At 39.2% G+C, this 22,272-nt stretch overlaps 1 protein-coding gene across 4 annotated transcripts in view; it reads right to left on the bottom strand.

Moving 5' to 3' along the window:
* The window catches only part of TTC28 (tetratricopeptide repeat domain 28), a 636,432-nt gene that overhangs the window by 345,172 nt on the left and 268,988 nt on the right, over positions 1-22,272 (bottom strand). The window lies entirely within an intron of this gene.

Below are 22,272 nucleotides of genomic sequence, written 5' to 3'. Positions count from 1 at the left end.
TCATTTGGTTGAGCATCTAACTTCAGTTAAGGGCATGATCTCATGGTTTGTGAGTATGAGCCCTGCGTTGGGCTCTGTACTGACAGCTCAGAGCCTGGATCCTGCTTTCGAATCTGTGTCTCCCTCTCCCTCTCCCTCTGCCCTTCCCCTCTTAGCATTCTGTCTCTCTGTCTCTCAAAAATAAATAAACATTTTAAAAAATCTTTTAAAAAGAATTATCGATCAGTTTAGTATATTTTGTATTGCCTTACATGTTGGCAACTATAGGAAACTTCTAAAGGACTCAAATTTTTGCAGCACTCACAAATTTTTTCAATCTGCTACTTTTAAAATTTAAATGAATGAAGGTAGGGGTGCTTGGGTGGCTCAGTCAGTTAAGTGACTGACTCTCGATTTTGGTCATGAATCTCACCGTCCTGAGATTAAGTCCCACATTGGGCGCCAAGCTGGGTGTGGAACCTGCATAAGATTCTCTCTCAACCTGTCCTTTGCTCCTCCCCCACTACAACATGTGCTCTCTCTCGAAAAAAATAAAATGAAATAAATTCCTTAAATGAATGAGTGTGTTAAAGGCAGACAGAACAGAAACCTATCCTAAAATTTATATGTACTCTCAAGGTTTCCCAAATAGCCAAAATAATCCTGAAAAAGAACAACAAATTTGGAGGACTTGTATTTCGATTTCAAAACTTATTACAAAGCTACACTAATCAAAACAGTGGTATACTGGCATAAACACAGACATAGGCTAATGGAATAGAATACAGAGCCCCAAAATAAACATTCATATATACATTCAGTTGATTTTCAATACAGGTGCCAAGTCCATTCAATGCGGAAAGGACAGTCTTTTCAACAAATGATGCCAGGCAAACTGTATATCCATATGCAAAACAATAATTGGACCCTTATCTTATACCACATACAAAAATTAACTCAAATGGATCAAAGACCTAAACATAAGAGCTAAGAAGTATACAACTCTTAAAAGAGTTCATGACATTGTGTTTGGTAATGTGCTTGTGGTTATTAACACCAAAAGGACAGGCAACAAAAGAAAAAAAAATAGACAAATTGAACATTATCAAAACTCTCATATAACAAAGGATGCTATCAAAAGTGAAAAGACACCCTACAAAATGGGAGAAAATATTTACAAATCAAATATTTGATAAGGGATTAATATCCCAGAATATGTAAAAAACTCTTTTTAATTTTTTTTTAAGGTTCATTGCATTTTGGAAAGAGAGAGAGAGAGAGACATAGCACGAGTCGGGGAGGAGCAGAGAGAGAGAGAGGGAAACACAGAATCCGAAACTGGCTCCAGGCTCCAAGCTGTTAGCACAGAGCCCAACACAGGGCTTGAACCATGAGATCATGACCTGAGCTGAAGTCAGTGCTTAACCAACTGAGCCACCCAGGTGCCCCTGTAAAGAACTCTTACAATCATCAATAACAAAAAGCTATCAACCCAATATAAAAGTGGGCCAAAAACTTGAATAGTTATTTCTCCAACAAAGATACAAAAATGGCCGACAAGCACATGAGAAGATACTCAATGTCATTAGTTATTAGGAAAATCAAAACCACAATAAGATACCACTTCCCAATCATTAGTGTGGCTAGCACCAAAAAATGGAGGAAAAAAAGTGTTGGTGAGGATGTAAAGCAAGTGGGATCTGGTGAATTACAGGTGGAAATGTAAAATGGTGTGGCATCCAACTCTTGATTTCAGCTCAGGTCATGATCCCAGAGTCATGGGATCGAGCCCTCCATTGGGCTCCATGCTGAGCATGGAGCCTGCTTAAGATTCTCTCTCTCTCCCTCTGCCCTTCTCTCCTGCTCATTCTCTCTCTCTCTAAAATATACATAAATAAATACACAGAATCTTTACATAATCTCAAAATAATAATTACTGCTATTATCTGTTGAGCACAATATGCCAGCCACCATGCTCAAATAAACTTCTTAACAACACCATGTTACATATTAGTATCATCCCAACTTTACAAGTAAGGGAGATTCACAGAGGTTATAATCTACTTGCCTTTATTTATATACATGCTATAAGGGAAAATATTTTCAAAAAATAAATTGGAGATATTTTTATTTATAAAAGCATTTTTTCCTGTTTGGAAACTGAATTATCACGGAAAGCTTTTTCTCATTAGAAATTTCATCCAACATAATTTAAAATTTTAAATTGATTTTGCACACGCTGGAATTTTTGTTATCATCTCTATTGCATCAAGAAAGGCATATGCACACAACGTTTAATTTAAAAAAAAAAAAAGAGGAACGAGAAAGGAAGATTTGTCAAGCATCAGATCATGTGCCAAACACTGTACCAAGCATTTTAAGTATTTTATCTCATTTAGTCCTGTCAATTGGGGAGGTAGAATTATTTACACTTTACAGATAAAGAAACAAAAATATAGTAACCCACAATACTCCTATTCACTACTTTCAAAATCTGATAAATATTCTATTCAAGTAGGAGCCAATTAATTCCAATTGCCTAGGGAATCAAAGAATAGTAGTCACTGCCAAAAACTATCCCAGATACCTGAAGGAGCCAATATGACAGCTGCCCCCAGCATGTCGCATGGCTGAGTATTAAAAAGCCCAACAGATCTCACACCCAAACACAGTGTGCAAGGGCAGAAGATCATCCTGCTGTACTATTGAGTCAAGAAGAACGGATTGTGTGGCCTTCTGCTCCAGCACTAGCCCATGACAGCTGAAAAGACAGCCAAATACAGATGGCCCTGAGCCATGTTAAGGGGGTTCACACTGTCCTCCCATATTTGCATATAAAGACTAGATTCTAAAGCATCTTCTGGTGCTTTGGAAAATGAAAGCTTTCGAATCTCAGTTCAAGAATGTACAGCAAAAACCATGCAATACATTTTCAGTAAATATTTGGAAATGATTATATTTAACTTTTACCTCTCGATCATCTTATTAACATGCAAACATGTTCATTTCTCTTAAAACAAACCAACAAACATAAAACGAAGAACCCTTCCCTCTATTTTATCTCCTCCTCGGGCTACCTCTCTTCCCTACTCTTCCAGGCCAGTCTTTTGAACAAGTTTGTTTCAATTGCTGTCTACACGCTCACCTTGCACTCACTCCTACATACACTCCTAACTGGCTACTTCCTACTCCACCCTTACCAAACTGCTCTTGTCAAAGTCTCTATTACCTATCCTCATTGGGGCCTTGAAGGGGCTCAGAGAAATCCCTAGGGCCCTGTAGGGCAGAGTTTGAAAACGACTATACTTGGGCCTTGGTTATATATTTTGTGGGGCAACTGCATAATTTGTGGAGGCCAGCACAAAATAAAAATCGGGGGCCTGTTTAAAAGAAGGAGAAAGAGCTTTTCCCTTTTTTCTATCGTCTTTCTCTAAACAAGTTATGGTATTTTTTAAATTTCCTACTGCACATCGGGGCACGAGGATGTTCATGGGTCGATGCAGATTCTCACAGGTCGATGGGAACTACCAATGACTTGGTGCACAGGGTACACGCTGGATCCACTCCTATGCCCATACCCAAGTTCCTGCCAGGAATGGTGGGTGGCAGCAGTCTCTGGACAGGAGCAAGAGTGGGCAGCCAAGAATTCATCCCAGGGAGCTGAGAAGTAGCCAAACACTGGATCCTACAGGCTCCATGCCCACAGCGCATGCTCTATCATCCCATCTGACTTCCACTTCAAAATACAATGTCTTTTTATGTTTATTTATTTTTGAGAGAGAGAGACAGAGCATGCGTGGGGGAGGGGCAGAGGAGGCAGACACAGAATCTGAAGCAGGATCCAGGCTTTGAGCTATCAGCCCAGAGCCCAATGTGGGGCTCGAACTCACAAATTGTGAGATTTGAAAACCCAATTGATCAGACGCTCGACCGACTGAGCCACCCAGGCACCCCCAAAATACAATTATTCAGAATTTCACACAACGATCACAGCACATTAAATTCCAAGCACAGGACCCACTTCTGAGCATGAGATCTTAGGTAACCGCACTGGTTGCATTCCCACGAAGCCGGCCCTCGCTATGGCTATGCTACATGATAATCATAATCCCCCCTAACATCTGCATAAAACATCATAGTCCACAAAATAGTTCCAATTTCATTCTAGGCTCACAATAAACCTATAAATAGAGATGCATAGATAGCCTCACTTTACAGATAAAACACTGACTCGGAAGGTGAAATGCATTGCCTGAGGCATGGAAAAGCAGGTATTAAACCCACACCTTCGGACTCCAAGTTCTTTCCAGCGTAATGTGCTTCCTAACCAAAGGGCAGATGGGAGGGGATGAGAACAGTGACCATTTCTCTACATGAGCCACTGGTTTCATCATTAGTTGGAAATTATTTCTGTCAAATTTCTGCCAATTCCAGTCAGATTTGAAAACCCAACTGATTTTTTTTTAACATTCTAGAATACAGTGGCTTTACATAAACACGTAGTCTATAAAAGAGAAACAGTATCAGCTGCAAAGGTAGTTTTTTCCCCAATGTACTCCATCCAGTATGCGCACCTTGCCTCACCAATCTTGGACCCCCTAAACACACATCAATCACCAGCAGCCAACCACAAAGGACTAGAGAGCCAGCGGATGAAACCGTTCTACAATATACTTTCACTACAGGAGAGCTGATTCCTTGATTTGGTTGGGAGAAAGTTCATCTAAATGCCAGATAGGTAGTAATATGAGGGATGACAGGAAGTACTTAGCTGGGAGATATGAAAAGCAAGGAGGGAGTTATCTTCTTCAACCTGACTCTTCCTTACCATGATTCCAGCTACTTTAGAGAGCTCAGTCTATCTAGACGGTGAAATTGTTGCTAATCTTCTTCATGTTAACATAAAGTACTTTATTTTGAGAACTCAACTCTCAACTCATTCGTTTCCTAATTCAGTTACTCAAAAACTTCCCCTGAAAGCACAAAGAGAGCATTTTTGGTTGAACTAATATGCATTTGTTACAACCATTCGCACTGGTGACCCTTCACACTGGCTGATCACCCAGAAAATATCCAAGGAAAAAGAAGTACAACTGAATGTTAGATCCAAATAGCACAATCTCTCAGCTCACTAGAGCAGAATCTCTCTCTAATACATTGGTCACAGGCTATATTACTAGCTCTTTTTATCCTATCTCTAGGTAGAAAAGCTATAATTTAAACTGACAGCATTACTTGTCATGAAGTCTGTAGGTTTACAATTTCTAAATGTCAGTTTGAACTTCTGACTAGTTCCTTGGAGCACTACTGTTTGTTTCTAAATGAGGCAACTTGTCAGCTCTGCATACATAAAAGCAGTTAATCAGCAATTTGCAGTGCAACACAAGAGGAATCAGCTGGTATGCTAATAGTGAGCCCACAAAGCACCTCCAATTAGGACAGAAAGCCTTGTCCTAAGCCAATAATATCCTCATATATCACAAAATTTATCCTACTACTCAATAGATGAAACATTTTATGCCAAGGAACTTATTATTTTGAAGTAATTGTCTGCCTCCGGCCTGACATACCCATGTTCCCACTGGCCTATCATGGAGAAGCCGCAGGCAGTGAGTGAGTGAGTGAGGACCACCATGATTCCTGACCCTCCCCACTGTGGCTTCTATTCAGTTCCCAGTGGGTTCCTCTTTTTTTTTTCTTCCTCAAAAATCTTTTCATGTTTATTTTTTTTTCATGTTTATTTATTTATTTATTTATTTTTGAGACAGGGAGAGATAGAGCATGAACAGGGGAGGTTCAGAGAGAGGGAAACCAGAATCTGAAACAGGATCCAGGCTCTGAGCTGTCAGCACAGAGCCCGACGCGGGGCTCGAACTCACGGACCGCGAGATCATGACCCGAGCCGAAGTCAGCCACTTAACCGACTGAGCCACCCAGGCGCCCCGTTGTTCATTTATTTTTGAGAGAGAGCAAGTGAGAGCACGTGCGCACGCGCTCTCACACGAGTGGGGGAGGGGCAGAGAGCGAGGGAACCGAATCTGAAGCAGGCTCCAGGGATCTCTGAGCTGTCAGCACTGAGCCTGGTGCAGGGCTCGAACCCACAGACTGTGAGATTATGCCCTAAGCCAAAGTCAGATGCTCAACTGACTAAGCCGCTCAGTTGCCCCTCCAGTGGGTTCTTATTCTTGGCCCTGTCCCTGTTTACTGTTCTGCTGCCCCCTTTTCTATGCGGTCTTCATATCTCCTGTCTTCAGCTCTCTAAGTAAAATGAGACGGGATCTTACCTGAGAAGTACCCTGGTTCCTCTAACCTTCTAGAAAATGACTGAAACTATACACTGAGATCCATTCCTAAAACAGTAATAATGATAATGCTAATAATCAGATTGTTGTATTAGTAAGAATACCGAGTACAGGCATAGAAGCACTTTGGCATAGTCTTAACTACCACCAGATTTGAGCCTATGGTCTGGATTTTAGAATACATATTAGAATGACTAAAATTAAACACTAAGTAAAGGAAAGGGGTCTAAAAGACTTTTAAAGGAAATGTCTTCCATTATCTCCAGTGCTTATCTCAGGTGTCCTAACAGGATCATATTGGGGAAAAAAAAAAAATGGTTTGTTTGCCTGTAGTCATGGACCTTACCCACTTAGGCAATAACCTTTGTCTGTGATAGCCTCTCAAATCAGATTTTGAATTGATCAAGCAAATTTGGTTTAGTGATTGAAGGAAAAGAGCTGCCAGCCAGAATCCAATAATCTATTTTTTCTCATATGAGACACATTTTACTGGAGTTACAGAATAATGCTTCTGAATATGCTTCAGGGTTTTTCTTTGTGCCTAAGACGTTGGTGGAGGAGGGCATGTAGAGGGGTGGAATCCTTTCTGGATCTGATGGCACTCACCTGCCTATCAACTAACAGATAGTATATGGGCAGATCCCAAGAAACAGAACATGGCTCATGGTAAGCCCACATGCCACCAGGCAACTGTTGAGCCACTGGTAACCAGAGAAGCCATGTCTATGGATCACAATAGGCTAGCGTACAGGGGGAAATTCTGAGACACTGGAATGGGCTCATAACCAATGTCAGGCTCATCATGAGATCGTTTGGCCTGGGAGAGTGTGACTGGCAGAGCCAGAGCAGAGTTCTGATCTACATATGCTCAGGTTGCCCCTATTCTGAGCAGGGCATAGGATATTACAGAGATACTGTATACCTTGAGATCACTACCTAAACCTCTCTGCCTCCATTTACAGAAGAGAAAATCAAAGCCCAGAAGTCATTTGCCCAAGAAGACATGGAACTAGTCAAGTCAGGTCTGTTCTAAAACATCTAATCCCTAATCCAACACATTTACTTCTCCTCCTTCTCTCCTTTCTTCCTCTCCCTCCCTTCTTCCATCTTCCCTCCTCACCCCCCATCCCACGCCAGCAGCAGCAGCATCTTGAAGCAGCCAATGTCTTTCTTGAAACAAAATTTTAGCTAGAAATCCACGATATAAAATAGATTTTTTAGGGCCTGCCTAAATGCAAACAGAGAAGGGAGACAGTGTATGTGCCAGAATCCTACCTGCTTAACTGAGTCTGCAAACTCCTCTGGGATCCTAGGCAGAACATTGTGATCATGGGAACCTCTTCCTTGATAGCTTGCAATAAAGCTAGCTACAAATACTAATTAGGATCATATTTTTATATAAAAGTATTATTTTCTGAAACACTGGCAAAGTATACATTGGGAAGGCACGTGCTTTTAAAAATGTTATTTTCTTGTGTGTTTAATTTCAAGACTTTATTTTTTGGGGGCAGTTTCAGTTTCATAGCAAAATTGAGAGAAAGATACAGAAATTTCCTATATGCACCGCCCTCCCCCCCCCCCACATACATAGCTTCCTCCATTATCAATATCCCCCACCAGAATGGTATATTTGTTCCCGTTGATAAACCTACATTAACACATCATTATCACCCAAAATCCATAGTTTACATTAAAGTTCACTCTTAGTGTTATACCTTCTGTGGGTTTAGACAATGTATTACAATATGTATCCACCATTATAACATCATGCAGAGGAGTGTCCCTGCCCTAAACATCCTCTGTGTCACACCTAATTTTTTGTTTTAAAACAAAGTCCAACATTCTCAGAGTTGGGTACAAGGGTATCCTTGCCAGGACATCAATACCAAATCTGAAACTGACAAACACTAATTTTCTTTCGATACCATCAGCATACACAAACAACTCTAATGTGATACATTTATTTAGGTGACACTCAAAATTAGGAAATAAGGTCATGAAATGATTGACAATAATGAAAAATAAGTATCATTCCTAACAGCTTAGCTACCAGAAAAAAAGGCACAGGAACCTGAAAACACAGAAGCAAGCTTTGGGACACTATTTGTAGCAGAAAACATACATGGAATTACCACATGCAAACACCAGACATCCATCTTATTCCCTTGGGTGACTCTTCATTAGTACTAATGGGCTCAGGGCCTCTGTTTGGAGACTGTTTCTGCAAATGCTAGAAGAACACAAATCTTGTTCTGTTTGGTGAAGACCATTGCCATAAACAAGAAAAAAATGAAATCAGTGTGTTGACATTAACACATGTACACATGCATATTTGTCTGTGTATTGCTTCTAATCACTTCCTTTAATTTGAATTTATTAGTCTTTAGAAATCTTGCCAAACATTACTGAGTAATGTACCAAAATTAGATCCCATGGACATTTCTAATTAAATCTCTTTCATCGGGATAAAGAATTTTTTAAAACTACGTGCAAAAAGGCAATGGCACTGAATGTCATTCACCACAAGTAGCTTAAAAGCAGTACCACAAAATATGGCACATATCAACTGTATATTCAGTAAACACCAATTGCACATGGTTAAGCGCTAAATACCATGTAAATCTGCCCCCCCCCATAAATAAGCATGTGTCACAATTCAGCAGCTGTTAACTCAACAATTTCTTTCCGCTTCCTTTACAGGTATATATGTTGAAAATACCATTCTCCACATACATTTCTTGGTTACTGTCTTTTGTTATTTTCCTCGATAATTTACTAACTGCATTTAACTATGTAAAGACACAATACCAGATTTGAACCAAGAAGCCTGTTGAAGTTGATAAAGAAACCCATGGACATATATGTAGTCCTATCAAAGATTTCCTATAGCACATTTGACGTTCTGATCACAAAGGTGAACCAAATGTAAACACAATGTATTTTCTTCTCAATGAGTTTTTCTTTTAAAATACTCACTTCTAATTTCCTCTCCCTTCTCTCAAGCACCGATTCTTCTAACATTTTCTTACTTAGCAAGTTCTAGCCATTGAGATACAAAATGAATTAGTCATGATGTTGGTACCGTCTTAGTCTGTTAAGAAAGACAGGTAATGCAGGCAATCACAATAGAAACTAGCAAGTACTCTGTAGAGGTCTACAGTGCTTTCGTGGCACAAAGGGAGCAGTTAACTTAGACAATGGGAGGTTTCGCGGAAGCATTTGGATGGACTTCACAAAGGAGTTGATGATTCACTGGGAAAAGGATATCTCAGGCAGAGGGAAGAAGTTGTGGGAAAGCACAGAGGCATGAAAGCCAATGACACAGTCAGGGGAACTGAAAGCAATTCCACACAGTAAAACAGGGAGAGATGGGAAGAATCTAGTCACGGTAGGAGATGAACAAGGAGAGTTAGTTGAAATGGGGCCAGATTATTAAAGGTCCTGTTTATTTTCTAAAATTCATTGTTTTTAGACAAAGGACAAAGGCAAGGCAGTGAAGAAAGGATAGACTTTTCAACAAAGGATGCTGAAACAACTGAATATCCATATGCCCTCTCAAGTGTGGATCCATAATTCAGACCAAAAATCAACCTTAGACCAAAACATAAAACGTAAAACTATAGTTATGCCTAGAAAAAAACAGGAGAAAATCTTTGTGACTCTGGAGTAAGCACAGATTTCTTGGATATGACACCCACCAAAAACACAATTCATAAAATGACAAATTGAAAAAATGGACTTCAACAAAATTAAAAGCTGCTGCTCCTCAAAAGACAATTAGGAGAATAAAAAGATAAACCAGTGACGGAAAGAAAACTTCCAAAGCATATATCCAATAAAGGTCTTATATTCAGGGTAAAAAGAACTCTCAAAATTCAATGAGCAGAAGACCAAAAACCCAATTTTTAAAAATTAGCTGACCAAAGATGTATGGATGGCAAATAACCACAAGAAAAAAAATGTTCAACATCATTAGGCACTCCCGAAATGAAAATTAAAGCCATAATGAGATACTACTCCTATGCACTTATTAAAGTGACCAAAATTAAAACACTGACCACACATGCCAAGTGTTGGTGAGGATGAGGAGAAACTAGAACTCTCATAAACTCACAGTGGGAATGTACAATGATGCAACCAGCTTTGAAAACAGCTTGGCAGTTTCTTAAACAGTTGAACATACGCCTGCTATATGATTCAGCCATTCCACTCCTAGGTACGTAAGAGGAGATGAAATATATAACCAAAGACTTGTACACATATTCTTATAGAAGCCTGATTTATTAAACAAAACAAAACAAAACAAAACTGGAAGCCACCCAAGTGTCCATTAACAGGTGAATGGATAAATACATTGTGGTATATCCATACATGGGAACTACTCCTCAGTAAAAAGGAATGAACTATTGACCTATGCAACAATAGAATTGCCATCTCAAGATAATTATTCTGGGTGACAGAAAGTAGACACAAGAATATATACTCTATGATTCCATTTCTATAAAAATCTAGAAAATGCAAATGAATTTATAAAAAGGATACTGGTTGCCACGTGGGGAGGGCATTGCCCATAGGAACTACAAGGGCACAGCCACAGAAACTTTTGAGGATGGTGAATACCATGAGGATGGTTTCATGGGCATGCACAGACATCAACACTCATCCAACACTACACTTTAAGTATGTCCCATTTATTGTATGTCACTTATATCCCAATAAAGTTATTTTTTAAAAAGCATTAAAGGGTCGTATTCAAGTATGAACAATCATCTCACTTCTACCCTGCTTTCATTCTTCTTTGCAAGAGAACTGACTTATGGGAGACAATACAAAAAGGCACTATCTGAGTTTTGCATTTTCAGACAGTTTTCCATATTTGTGACAAGGTTACATATGATAAAGTGAATAAAGTAAACAAGGGTGGAATATGCAAGTTGGAAGAGCTTAAACTTTTCAGGTACCTCCAGAAGCAATCTGCTATCTATAAAGTAGCTGCTTTTCCTTGTTTTTTTTTTTTTCTTTTTTAAACTACCCAAACAATTTATTTGGAACCTATTTATTCCATGACTCCAAAGGTTAGTGATACATAATAGTCTTATTTTTAATTTTACTATAATGACGAAAAACTACCAAGACTGCTCCCATCCCATCATGGTAACAGGATGCTGTAATACTACTGTGAAATCCCCTTTGAATGTGAACACTACAACATGTAAATGCTCTGTCTAGTAAGATGCGTGTTTAAACTGACAGAACAGTGAAAAGTGCTGAAAGAATGTGCAAAAACATTTAAGAGAGTGAGAAGACTAAAATTTTTAACAACACCCATTTCAAGAATTTATAAAAATAGGGGCATCTGGGTGGCTCAATTGGTTAAGCGTCCATCTCTTGATCTTGATCTTGGTTCACGGTTCATGGGATCAAACCCCACATTGGGCTGTGTGCTGACCGAGCAGAGTCGGCTTGGTATTCTCTCTCTCTCTCTCTCTCTCTCTCTCTCTCTGACCGTCTCCCACTCATGTTCTTACTCTCTCTCAAAATAAATATATAAATTTTTTTTAAGTTTATAAAAACATACCAACAAAATAATACCCTTTAATACTTCAGCTTTCCTACATATGTGCCCTAAAAAAATAAATGCTCTAAAAAGGGTAACAAATTAAACCATATTAGAAGGGAAGTAGTTCCAACAGTCCAGAATGAGATCATGTCTCACCAAGAGTGCATACACTTGAAGTTACTCTCTCAAACTACAGCGGTAAGACAGTGTACTTTAGATCTGAAACGAAGACTTACGAGAGTGTCTGGCTTTTCAAGGAGTCACCACTTAGGAGTATCCACTGCTTCTTTGTCTATCCTAAACCACTTTCACGAAACACACACACACACACACACACACACACACACACACACACACACACGTACGAACCCCAAAACCAAAACGACAGCAAAAGAAAACCATCCAGCTCTTTTCTTAAAAGTTTAGATTTGAAAAGTTAATACTAGAGTAGTAGTATACTCTGAAGAGTATGATGATCAGGGACTACAAATGAACCAGGGTGTCAGGAAGATACTGGCCCCATTATCAGGGCCAGGAGTATTACTTATCACGTGTAGCTCCCTCTAAGTAGACAGTGCATGGGGGACTAGCAAGGCTAGAGAACTCTCATATCTTGAACACAAAAGGGTTGCATTTAAGGGCAGACTGAAGCACTTATTTGTTTGTAAATTACTAAAAGTTGTTAGGATTTCATTGTTGTTTTGTTTGTTGTTTTTAAGAAACAACTTTCTCATTCAAAGGGTAGGGTCTCACAGTACTACATGTGACTCTAATGGCTTACAAATAAACCTAGGCTTATAAACCTCTAGAAAGGTAGTAAGTGAGTGGGCGGGGGGGGGGGGGGGGGGGGGCCTGGAGGGCAATCCAAGTTGTATTGTGAAGGTACGTTGGCTACAGGCATATTTGAAAAAGGTTACATTCTGTGTGATCAGTTGTAACAAGTACTATAATTAGATTAATAACACATCACTCAAATGAAAAGATCAGGTGCTAAAATAGAAAGAATCCTTTCTTAATATAATCCATGTACATCAGAGAACTGGTCATGTTTTAAAAATGAACTGGCAGGTTCTTCAAACGTTCATGCTTAATTTAAAGTATCTTTCATCAGCTTGAAAAGAAAATGTCAATTTGACCAACTAGCATGTCTCTTTTTCTTGAGTATAATAAAGATTTACAAAAGTAAATAAAATCTACAGAACAAGTGGATTTTGGCTTTTGGCATTTATATAGAACTCCTTCTTCTTAAAGTATTCACAAGGCACAGTAAAAATTATTTGTAAAAAGCTTAAATGATAGATGTTAAAAATACATATAAATAAGATTAACAGGAATGTAACAGTAAGCATGAGATGAAATCACAGATGTGCTTCATTTTACATTAAGGCTGAATTCTATGTGTAAATCAAAATGTACCTTTTCTGTGCTAATAATTGTTTGCTGTCCCCTACTCCCTTATCCACACCCTGCCTTGTTGGCTCCCTCTATGCACCAGGAGGCCAACCTCTATGGACAACCATGGCTCTCTTACCCCCAGCCTCAGGTTGGGCTCAGCCAATGGGAGATCATAATGCAAGAGGAGAGAGGTACCAAAGTATTCCTGATCCCTCTCCCACAACTCCTCAGCTCTCTCTCTGCTTCAACATACTGTTTCAGTGACTTCATTCCTCCACAATTACAACTTCTAGCACATAGATTTCTTCAATGCCAGTGCTCAGGCTTCATCAGAAAACCAGTGCCTGATATCTTACTATCCTTTTTCAGTTACTTTAACCGTCCACAAACCTCTGTAAATGGTGCCTTCATTAAATTCTCTTCAGTTAAACTCTTTATTTTGGGGGGATTATTAAGATTTTTAAATTTTAAATTTGTTAGTTAACATACACTGCAGTATTGGTTTCAGTGATTCATCACATACATACAACATCCATTGCTCATCACAATAAATAGTACCCATCTCCCATCTAGCTCATCTTCCACCCACCTCCCTCCATCAACCCTCAGTTTGTTCTCTATAGTTAAGAGTCTTTTTTTTAAATTTACATTCAACTTAGTTAACATATGTAAACTCTGGCTTTCTATATACTGCACTTCTTTAAAGCAAGATACACCTGTTTTGAGGGGTAAATGGACATTTTATATAAAGAATATTCTACATTTTGTCCAATCTCATATTCCCCATCTATCCAAACCTGTGATACCAATGATGGCACATACCAACCTGCAATACCACTGAATTTATAATTATAAATGATAAAAAAAATCAAATCAAGTCTTATGGCAGAAGATAAATAATCACCTATAGTTTCTTGATAATTCAGTAATTTGGTAGAAAATATATAGTACATAAAACTTTGAAATACTGAATCCAAGGAACATTCAAACCAGATGCAGACCACTGCATCTAACAAACCATTTATAGAAAAAAAGACTCAAATTCATAAAGAACTCAGCTTTTTTTTAAAGTTATTTATTTGTTTTTGAGAAAGTGGGGGAGGGTCAGCAAGAGAATCCCAAGCAGGCTCCACGCTGTGAGCATGGAACCCGCAGCAGGGCTCGATCTCACAAACTGCGAGGTCCTGACCTGAGCTGAAACCCAGAGTCAGACGCTTAACAGACTGAGCCACCCAGGTGCCCCAAGAGCTCAGCTTTTCAAGGCCCTACTCATTCTACCTTGCATCCGCATTTCTTTTTCACCAAAACTAAAATGCAACATATGTTTCCAAAAACAACAGTATCTTCTAAAATAGTTATTAATTATCCTTCTGTTCAGTGATAATAAGTATAGAGTGTCCACAGCACTAAAAAGTAAAAAGCACTCAGCTGGGCCTTTTAGGCTTCAGATTATCAAGTATTAGATGTTATGTCCCAATAGTGATAGCTCCAGGTAGTTTCACAAATATGAACTATGTCCAATACCAGCCCAAGCAAACTGTTTGGGAAGAAAATTCTGTTGTAATTAGACAGTGTATTCTAAAGTAAGTAAAAATGGAGGGGCCTGGGTGGCTGTCTGTTAAATGTCTGACTCCCGATTTCAGGTCAGGTCATGATCCCAGGTTCCTGGGATTGAGCCCCGCACTGGACTCTGCACTGAGCATGGAGACTGGTTAAGACTCTCTCTCTCTCTCTCTCTCTCTCTCTCTCTCTCTCTCTCTCTCTCTCTCCATCCCTCTACCCCACTTGCATACACTCTCTCTATAAATAAAAAATGAAGTAGACAAAAATGACTTTTTGCTTACATTACCCCTTACCTACACTAGTAGAGATAATAAAGAGATGAATGAAATGTATTGATTAATCTTAATTAAACCCAGAACATAACAAGCCCTATTTTTACAGGAAAAGAAATTTACATTTTCATGAAGAAATGATCCAAACAAGAATTTGAACAAACTAACCGCCAATATTTGAAATGTCCTTTACCTAATGACTTTAAAAATCACAGAATGTCATAGCTAAAAGGAGCCTTGGAGACCATCTAGTTGAACTCATATTTTACAGATGAGGAACTCAATGCTCAAGATTTAAGTTTCATTGGTCTAAAATTACTAGCTAGCTAGCTAGTTCTAGACTAAGTTGGTTTAAAATTAGTAGCTAAATAGCTGTTCTGGACTAAATCTTGGGAGCCAATGGATGTATGGCTGCAAAAAGTATGACTTCTTGAAAGGTAGTAATTAGACTACGGGAGGAAGTCAGCTATCAGCTAGGATTACTGGATTCTGAATGACCACTGTAGCCTTCTGTAATGACCAAACCAGCCTGGGGGATTTATGTGCTTTTCTAATACTTTTGAGGGAACCATGATCACCTCTAGGATGTCTTAATGTCTAGCATCCCTATGGTGAATAAAAATTCAGCACCCCCACAACCCATCCCTGGCATTGCTTCTTATCTCTGAGAACAGGGAGACAGAAGGCTTTGGCTTAGGCTCAAAATGGGAAATACGCCATCAACATCATTAAATACTGGTCAACATTCTTCATTGAACATGACTGTGCCCTACAATGTAATTCTGTGAGTGTGGTGTGAGCATGCATGAGAGAGCAAGAAAGAGAAGGAATAGGCTGAAGGAGGAGATAAGCAGAGAGAGGCAGGTTGTCAGAGAGAGGAGATAAAGGGGGAAGGCAGAGGAGGGGAAAGCAGAGAGAAGCAGAGGAAGACAAGGCAGAAATACATGGAGAAGGTAAGACAGAAAACGTGTAAAAACAAAAGCAGAGAAAGACAGAGGTGGAGAGACACACAGATCAAAAGGCAGAACTACAAAAAAGGCGGAGAATAACATAGTGAAACAACACTATGAACTCTTGCTATTCAACGCTGTCCTTGCCCCAGAAGCATTAGCACCACCTGAGAATTAGTTAGAAGGCAGAAACTGAGGTCTTGTCCCAGATCCACCAAATCAGAATCTGTGTTTTTAAGAATATCTCGCAGGTGATTCAGGCACTACTCCCATTAACTCTGTTTAGTCAAGGTCATTTTAACTGTTATTAAAGCGGTGAAATGACTGTTTCCATATGCAGAGTCACAGGGTTCCATCACTTGGAAACCCAGTATAAACGTTCATCTCTGACCAGGTAGCCTGCATGCAGACATATAGATCCAACCTAACCACCCTTGCTACCACTTTTGTTCCCACGGTAGGTTCACATCCAAGAACTTAATAGTAATAGCCATTTGTTGCCCTAGAAATTTTCTTTCAAGAGTTCAGAAAACAGGAAACCTTCAAGACTGACAAATGACAGATTTAATCAGGTAAATCTGAATTGATTGTTCATAGTGGGAAAACTTCTGGGCAGCTATTAAAAAAGATATAATTTCTTTTTTTAAAAAAATTTAAGGGGGCGCCTGGGTGGTGCAGTTGGTTAAGCATCCGACTTCAGCCAGGTCACGATCTCGCGGCCCGTGAGTTTGAGCCCCACGTCAGGCTCTGGGCTGATGGCTCAGAGCCTGGAGCCTGTTTCCGATTCTGTGTCTCCCTCTCTCTCTGCCCCTCCCCCGTTCATGCTCTGTCTCTCTCTGTCCCAAAAATAAATAAATGTTGAAAAAAAAATTTTTTTTTTAAAATTTAAGATGTAGCACCCATCCCATGATGACACATGTATTTAAGATATTCTGCATCTCAGATACAGAGTAAACATATAGTAATTTCACTACGGGATGTTTTTATTAAACAGCCAAGCACATAATTATAGGATTTTCAGTGTAAAATTACTCCCGCTTTGAAACTCCAGCATTTCACTCACCCACATGGCAATGTTTTTCTCTCCCCACAGTCCCAGCCATATTCCCTGAACCCTCTGCCAGTTGCCACTTCCTCTCCTCCACCTCCCTATTGTTCATGCTTTGTCTTATTTATCATTTTTTCCCAAAGGAAGAAAGTAAGTATAAGACACTGATCTCTATTTTTCCAAGATTATGCTCTTCGTGCTATGCACTCGGTAGAAACAATAACTATTCCTAACAGAGGGGCCAGGGTGGGGACTCTGGGATGCTGATGGTCAGCTTCTCCTTCTCCTCCTTCCTTTTCCCTTCACCCTTTCAATGAGCCAGGACCCCTTGCCCCTGCCAGTATGACCTAGCTAGCAAATGTCTAAGTGGGAAAAGCAGCAAGACTTGTGCTACATGGGAGCAAACACAGCAGTCAGAAGAACTGAGCTCTTTCTTAAGGTAGGAATATTTCCATCAGTAAAACTTGGGTGAGCTAATTAATAACCTTCCAAAACAGTCTATGCTTCTGACTGGAGTTTGAATTTAGCTGAATCTCCCTTTTCTCCTAATATACAGCAAAGGGGTGAAGAATACCACAAAAGCAGGGTAGATGAGCATGGAGAGCAAGTTTAAAGAGAGTAGGGGGGCACTGGATATCGGGGAGCTCACCCCTACTGATAAGTTCATATATGGCAGTACCTTTACATAATTCACTGGATTCTTTCATTTATTTATTTATTCAAATAAATCAAGTGCCTACTAAATGCCAGGTATTGTGCCAGATATTCAACATAAACATGAAAATATAAGGCAAGTTCATTCCTATTTCTAGACACACACACACACACACACACACACACACACACACCCCACCTTGGAGTTTGACTTTCATTTTAACTCCTTCAGATACTTTATGAAGCCCTTCCTTAATATGGTAGACAAAGGTTTAATTGCTTGCAAGCATCCAATGTTTTGTGAAAGATGAGAAAATCAAGAGGATCCCAAATGCCCAGGCTGCTTTGTTCACATAGAGACACTTAGCATCCTAGGGCACTGTAGGTCTATTGACAGAATTCTTCCATTGCAGAAGAGGAACACTCATGAAGAACATGAAGAACATTCAAGTCCAGAGATTCCAACCACATCTTCAAAACTACCACTGTTTAACATCTGCACTTACTAGACATTTTAATTACGAGAACGGGGACCACGGACTGCAGATTTATCATCTAGAGTAATCTGTTTAATATTTTTTAAAGTTAGTTTTAATGATAATTATGAAAGATATAACCAGTAGCGAAGGAAATAAATAACCACCAAATAGCTATGCTAAGTTTACGGGACTGGACCAAAAATAGCTTCTGAAATTGACAGCAATCTTCTGCCTAAATCTATAAACAGTGTAGGTAAAATAACAAAAAATGGTCAAACAGGCTCTTTAAAAGAATACAACTATTCCAATACTAGGGAAAGTAAAGGGAAGAAGATAAAATACCACAAATAGGACATAATAATTAACATATAATTAACTGCCCCAAAGGAAATTCTCTCCCTATAAGAACATTATATAGTGCAGGCAAAAAACATGAAATAAATGTTGAAGTGCTTTTTGTTTTGTTTTTGTTTCTAATAGCAAACAGAGAGAAACACAGACATTTTCAAAATAAGGACTATTTTTCAAAGGGAACAATTGGAAACGTCCATCATTTGAAACATCCTATCTCCCTTCTTTGCTTTAAATTCCACAAAAGTTATTTCGAGCTTATTGCTTTGATCAGATTTAGCTGTAAGTAATTATATTTAGTCATAGACATTTGATCTATAAATGGAATCTACTAAAGGAATTACTGTAATTTCCATGAAATTGGCAAATAACAGCTCTATGAGGTGATTCTAGAAAAGCTTTATCCTGGGCGCCTGGGTGGCTCAGTCGTTTCAGCGTCCGACTTCGGCTCAGGTCATGATCTCACTGCTCGTGGATTGGAGCCCCGTGTGGGGCTCTGTGCTGACAGCTCAGAACCTAGAGCCTGCTTCAGATTCCGTGTCTCCCTCTCTCTCTCTACCCTCCACCCCCCTCATGCTCTGTTTCTCTCTCTCAAAAATAAACATTAAAATTTTTTTTTAAAAGAAGACCTTTATCCCGAAAAGACAATGCAATAAATGTACCTACATAGAAGGTAATTGCTTTCAAAATGAAAATCTCTCAAGAGTATAGTTACACATCTACATTTTGAAGACAGAACTATCATTTAACAGTGTCCTACACAAATATGTATTAATTTCTCAATAATCACTCATTTTGAAGAAGTAAAAGTGAAAGAAAAATTATGTTCTTTTCATGGATATCATACAAATAATATCTATACATTGAATGCTGGCCACTAAGCAAAATCAAAACAGTAAGACTTTCCATGATCCTTTCCCTGGAACAATATAATGTCCACTGCAGATGATACAGTATGCAAATCCAGACACAAGTAAAATGTGTCACTAGGAAACAGCACGGGTAGTGCAAACAACCCTTAAACAGGAGTTGCACAGTCACTGGTCTACCTGTGGCTCTGTCATCTACTAGCTTTTTGGCCCTAAGTTCATCACTTTTCTTTTCTGAGCCTCAGGTTCCTCACTGAGAAACAGAGATATAGATATAAGCATCAAATAAGATAATGTATGTGAATATATTCTGTAAACTATAAAGTGATATTCAAATACTGGTAAGTGAGTTATATATTAGAAAGAAAAGACCACTAACAGAAAACCACTACCTAGAAAGTTGGAGTTAGACATGATGATTTCAATTTCAGATCTCTGGTAGTAACTACTACCAGGAAAGCTAATAGCCACCATTTACCTACCATTTACTAAGTCCTAGCTGTGTGACAGCCATTGTGCTAAAGGGTTTTATGTACATTAATTTAATTCTCCCAACAACCATATAACGTATGTGGTGTTGCCCCATTTTACAAATAAGGCAACTGAGGAATAGGCAAGCAGAAGAACTACGCTGCAGCTTAGGAAAAGGGGAAGCAAAGATTTCAGTCCAAGTCTGACTCTATAGACTGTGTTCCTAATTGCAATAGTGTTCTGACTTTGAGGGCGGAAAAAGGTTTCAAAGAAAGTTACTACGTTCTACATTGATTAGGGTATTAAGAATAATGTTTTAGGCATGATAATAAATAAATAAATAAATAAATAAACAAACAAATAAACAAACAAACGGGGGGTGGGGAGGGAGAAAAACACTTTCACTAATAGTTCTTGTTTTTTTAATACTTATAAGTCAGTTCAAAGTGAATCTGAATAAAAAAGACTGGCTCATGATCCTAGTTCCCCAGACTAGCTCAAACCATTCTCTACCCCTCTGGTGCCAGTAGTAATAACTGACATTCACTGAGTACTTAGTTTGGGTCAGGAACCGCAGTAAGTGCTTTAAGTGATTCATCTTATTCAATCCTCACAAATCCATAAATATCATCTTCATTTTATAGATGAGTACACTAGAACATAGGAGATTAAATAACTTGCTCAAATTCTGTCTCTAGGAAAGATGGAATAATAGGGACAAGACTTATCTACCTAATTACTTAACTGAAAAGCTGGGAGGAAATACACAAGAAATGACAGTTTCCAGACACTGGACAAGAGGCAGCAAAGGGCAATGAGCCCTGAGAGAGGACGAAGGAAGATGTAAGCCATATGACTGGCCAGGCTCACGGCACGGAGAGTTTTCGGCTATGGAAGAATCCAGCAGTCCCCTTAGCTGAGAAGACTGCATGGGGAGCTCAAAAGGCTATGGTGGGTAGAATTCACGTGCAGAATACTGGAGAGGAGAGAGCTGCACTGAGAGAAAACTGTGGAGATCTTCAGAGGGTCCTCCCACCCCAATCTTCATCTGAAAATTGATCTGCACGTCAGTTTGAGAAAATTATCCAAGGCTGGGGAAAGAACCACCAGAAAGAAGCCGGTGGAACCAACTCTCTGGACCTCAGAGAAGGCCAGGAATATTCTTCTCACCAGCCAGAATGAAAAAACAAAACAAAACAAAAAAACCTCACAATTTGTGGGACATGAAGTATTCTAAAGGGTACTGCCCCAATAGTGGGGCAAAATTAGTCTGGACTAAAGGCTGCTCTGGCCTACCTAACAAATGTTAAAAAGCAAGCCTCAAAAGGATCAAACAATTTCCAAGTAATTTACAACAACAAAACTTCACAACAACAATTTATTTTTTATTTTTACATTTTTATTTATTTTTGAGAGACACAGAGAGACAGAGCATAAGTCGGGGAGGGGCAGAGAGAGAGGGAGGGAGGAATCCCAAGCAGGCTCCAGGCTCTGAGCTGTCAGCACAGAGCCTGATGCAGGGCTCGAACTCACAAACTGTGAGATCATGACCTGAGCTGAAGTTGGACGCTTAACTGACTGAGCTACCCAGGCGCCCCCACAACAAAAATTTTAAATATTGTGTAAATACAAGAGTACCTAGAATCTGAAAAAGTAAAATCCACCATATCTGACATCCAATCAAAAATTATCAGGGGGCGCCTGGGTGGCTCAGTCGGTTGGGTGTCCAACTTCAGCTCAGGTCATGATCTCATGGTTCATTGGTTCTAACCCTGCATCAGGCTCTGTGCTGACAGCTAGGAGCTTGAAGCCTGCTTTGGATTCTGTGTCTCCCTCCTCTCTGCCCCTCCCCCACTCATGCTCTGTCTCTCTCTCTCTCTCTCTCTCTCTCAAAAATAAATAAACATTAAAAAATGTTTTTTTTTAACTATCAGGCAAGCAAATAAGTAGGAAAATACAAAAATAAATAGACGTTAAAAAAAACAAGGCACATCATGATCAATTTTCTTAAATGCATTAATAAAGGGAAAAGTCTTAAAAGCAGCCAGAAAAAATAAAGATTTAACACAAGAAGAATGGCAACACACTTCTTTTTGTACACAATGCAACAAAGACAAGTGAAGCAACACCTTTAAATCTCTGAAAGAAATTTCTAGACTTCATGAAAATATCTTTCAAACATCACAGCAAAAAATAAAAGAAGAAGACATGCTCAGACATACAAAAGCTGACACAGAAAACAGTATAGTAGTTCCTCAAAAAAATTAAAAAAAAAAAAAAAGAACTACCATACGATCCAGCAATTTCACTTCTGGGTATGTGACCCCCAAAATCTGAAAGCAGGGACTCAAACAGATATCTGTACACCAGCGTTCACAG

The sequence above is a fragment of the Prionailurus bengalensis genome, chromosome D3, assembly GCF_016509475.1.
Source record: "Prionailurus bengalensis isolate Pbe53 chromosome D3, Fcat_Pben_1.1_paternal_pri, whole genome shotgun sequence".
In the NCBI taxonomy this organism is placed as follows: domain Eukaryota; kingdom Metazoa; phylum Chordata; class Mammalia; order Carnivora; family Felidae; genus Prionailurus; species Prionailurus bengalensis.
The sequence above is the reverse complement of the archived record's forward strand: the minus strand, read 5'-3'. Positions and strand labels throughout refer to the sequence as shown.